Raw genomic sequence first — 4,274 nt, 5'->3', positions numbered from 1 at the left:
CAAGTCTTAATGAACTCCAGCATTTATCTTCACATATGCCAGAGAGGGAGCACCTGCACCTCCTCTAGGTGTCCCAAGCAACCTGTGATTGCTTGATGCCACGCCCCCTCTGTGCTTATTGCAAACTGTTTGGCTCATTTCTCAAATTACCTATGAGAAGAAACCCTCCTGTGCTGTCCTTCTAGTGTTGCAACATTAAAAATAGTGGTATATTGTTTTTGGATCTTTATCATTAGAAGAGTGACCAAAGTAGCATGAAGAGACAGTAGAAGGAAGAGGCAGGAGAGTCATGACAGTGGGAAAGCACATGCTGCTACCATAGCAGCACTGGTAGGAGTATCAGTAGTAGTAGCAGGACAGCTGAAGAATTCCAGAATGGCCTGGAACAAAGAGCAGTAAGAGGGGCAGAAGCGATGAAGAAGACAGAGTGGAAGTGTAGAAGTGATTGAAGAGGAAGAGCCAATGCTGAATGATAGGCTATGGGATGCCAGAGATGACAGGCTGTGGGTCTCGATCACTAAAACAGTGCGAGGGAGCAGCCAAACTTTAACACCCTAGGCCTGAAAATTCATAACATTGGCCACTATAGGAGCTGAGGGCCCCAGCACCCACTCAGGAACTAAAGATAGCATGTGCACTGCTTCTGGAAGTTGAAGAAAATAGCTGTCAAGTACCACAGTTGTTGGTGACTAAAATCCAGAGTAATGAGTCCCACATCCAAAAACCTAGAACTATAAACTTTCAGCTTCGGAAACTAGGAACAGTAAGCATTAAATCTCAGACACTGACACTATATCAATCTGGTATACATCTGAGTCCTATCACTCCATCTCCTAGGCTTCAGGCACTTAAAGGCCCAGGACTGTCAACACTAGAATTTCTCACCTACTTACAATGTCTATCTGGGTAGAGCAAAAGGACCCAGTCAGATGATTAATAATGCATCCATCTTATGATATGTGCCTGAATTCCATTCCCCATTCCTCTTTATGCCTGAGTAATATTCCAGCAGTTGTTTTACCACACTTCGTTTACATTTGTCTGTTGGTACAAGTCGTCTTCTCCTTTTGGCTATTGTGTATGATGCCACAATGAACATTGGTGTATAGCTATTTGTGTTACTTTTTTCAGTTATTTTAAGTGTGTACTGCAGAGTAGAATTGTTCTCTTGTGCAGTGGTTGCCAACAATCTCATCAACAATTTTATATTCTCACCAACAATCTCTGTATCATTTCCAGTACTTACTATATTCTGGTTTTTAAAATTTATTATAACCAGGCAAGACAAGGACATGATCATAATAATTCCATCACTTGGAAGAGAGGATCACATGTTCAAGGCCAGCCTGAGCTACACAGTGAAACCTTGTCTCAAAAAATAAGCATATTTAGGGCTGGAGAGATGGCTCAATAGTAGAGAGCGCTGACTGCTCTTCTAGAGGACCCAGGCTCAATTCTTAGCACCCACATGACAGCTCACAGCTGTCTGTAACTCCAATATCTGAGACCCTCACACAGACATACATGCAAGCAAAATACTAAAGCACATAAAATTAAAAAATAATTATTGCTGGGCGGTGGTGGAGCACGCCTTTAATCCCAGCACTTGGGAGGCAGAGACAGGTGAATTTTTGAGTTTGAGGCCAGCCTGGTTTACAGAGTGAGTTCCCGGACAGCCAGGGCTATACAGAGAAACCCTGTTTCCAAAAACCAAAAACAAAAAATTAATTATTAAAAAGTTAAGCTGAAAGCAATTTACATAAATGTTTTATTTTATTTTTTATAAATAATTTTATTTGTTTACATTTTAAATGATACCCCCTTCCCGGTTACCCTTCTACCCCTCCCATCCTATCCCCTCCTCCACCCTCCTGTTTGCCTTTATGAGGGTGTTCCTCCACCCACTCACCCACTCCCTCCTTACCCCTCTAGTATCCCCCTACACTAGGGCATCAAGCCTCCCTCCCCTCCCATTGATGTCAGATAAGGCCATCCTCTGTTACATATGTATCTGGAGTCCTGGCTCCCTCCATGGTTGATGGTTTAGTCCCTGGGAACTCTGGGTGGTCCAGTTAGTTGATACTGTTCTTCCTATGGGGTTGCAATCTCCTTCAGCTCCTTCAGTCCTCCCCCTAGCTTTTCCATTGGGGTTCCTGGGTTTATTTTTTAAAATAAGAATATTTATTAGAACTAGATATTTAATCCCAGCAGTTGGAAGACTGAGCCCCAAAGATCCTGGTCTAAGGCCAGCTTGGGATACATAGTAAGTTCCCAGGCAATCTGAGCTATACAGAAAGACCTAATCTCAGGGGGGAAAAAGTGTGTGTGTGTGTGTGTGTGTGTGTGTGTGTGTGTGTGTGTAATCTCTTAATGTGCTTCTTGGTCAATTTCATATCTTCTTTGGAGAAAAAACTTTAAATCGCTCTTTACAAATTTGAAATATATGTGTATGGTGTTTTGCCAACATGTGTGTCTGTGCATCATGTGTATGCCTGTTTCCTGCAGAGGTTGGAAGAGGCTATTGGACTCCCTAGGAATTAATGACAGTTGTGAGCCACTATGTGGGTGCTGGGGACTGAACCTGGGTCTTCTGGAAGAACAGCCAGCATTCTTAACTGTCAAGCCACCTCTCAAGCCCCATTTTTTTTTCAGATGTATGTGTATGAGTGTTTTGCCTGTATGTTTGTATGTGCTTCATGTGTGTGCTGGGTGCCACTGAAGGTCAGAAGAGTGCATCAGATTGCCTAGAACTGGAACTACAGATGATGAGCCACCACATTGATGCTAGTCATTAAACCCAGGTCCTGTGCAGGGGCAGCGAGTGCTGTCAACCACTAACCCATCTCTCTAGGTCCCATTTCCTTTTTTAATTTTGCTTTTACTTATTTTTGTTTTGTTTTGTTTTGTTTTTTTTGAGACAGTGTTTCACCATGTATCCCTTCCTGGTACTTGCCTCTGCCTCCTGGATGCTAGGAATAAAGGTGTGCACCACAAGGCTTTGCATGGCCTTACTTTTTCCCTATATAGACAAGGCTAGCTTCTAATTTGAGATCTTACTGCTTCTTCTTCCTGAGTACTGGGATTAGTCATATGCTGCCATGCCCACGTGTCTTGTCCATTTTTAAATTGTAGTGTCTTTTGCTGATAAATTGTTTTTTTTAAAAGATTTATTTAGCCGGGCAGTGATGGTGCACGCCTATAATTCCAGCACTTGGGAGGCAGAGGCAGGCGGATCTCTGAGTTTGAGGCCAGCCTGGTCTACAGAGTGAGTTCCAGGACAGCCAGGGCTACACAGAGAAACCCTGTCTCGAAAAAACAAAAAACAAACAAACAAAAGATTTATTTATTTATTTATTTATTTATTTATTTACTTTATGTATGTGATTATACTGACGTTGTCTTCAGACACACCAGAAGGCATCATCGGATGCCCATTGTGAAGCACTATGTGGTTGCTGGGAATTGAACTCAGGGCCTCTGGAAAAGCAGTCAGTACTCTTAACCACTGAGCCATCTCTCCAGCCTTCAGATATGGTTTGTTTTTTTTCCGGCCCTGCTTGCTCCATCCTCGATTGCTTCGGCCATATTTATTTCATATATGTGGGTATGCTGTCACTGTCTTCAGACACAGCAGAAGATGGTTTCGGATACCCATTACAGATGGTTGTGAGCCACCATGTGGTTGCTGAGAATTGAACTCAGGACCTCTAGAAAAGCAGTCAGTGCTCTTAACCACTAAGCCATCTCTCCAGCCCGATAAATTGTGTTTATAGTTGAAAATAAATTCTAAGTTTAGTCCCTAGCACCCATTATTGGGTGGTTCATAACTGCTTGTGATTCCTGCTCCAGGAGATCAGAGGGTTTCTTCTGGCCTCCAAGGGCACCTGCACTTGTGTGCACATCTCTGTGCACAGATGCAGAATTAAAAATAAAACTTTAAAATCACACACACTCACAGACACACACACACACACACACACACACACACACACTGCTCTGTAGGCTGCCTTTTTACTTCTTTTACAATGTCCTTTGATATAGAACCAAATGCTGATAAAGCACAATGCATCTGATGTTGCTCATGCTTTTGGTGTTATATTTTAGAATCCGTTGCTAGCTGGGCATGGTGCCACACACCTTTAATTCCAACACTTGGGAGGCAGTCACACCTAGACAGATCTCTGTGAGTTTGAGGCCAGTCTGGTCTACATAGTAAGCACCAAGCTAGTCAGAGCTATATAGTGAGACCCTGGCTTAAAACAAAAACAAACAAA

The sequence above is a fragment of the Mastomys coucha genome, chromosome X (assembly GCF_008632895.1).
Source record: "Mastomys coucha isolate ucsf_1 chromosome X, UCSF_Mcou_1, whole genome shotgun sequence".
Classification (NCBI taxonomy): Eukaryota; Metazoa; Chordata; class Mammalia; order Rodentia; family Muridae; genus Mastomys; species Mastomys coucha.
The sequence above is the reverse complement of the archived record's forward strand: the minus strand, read 5'-3'. Positions refer to the sequence as shown.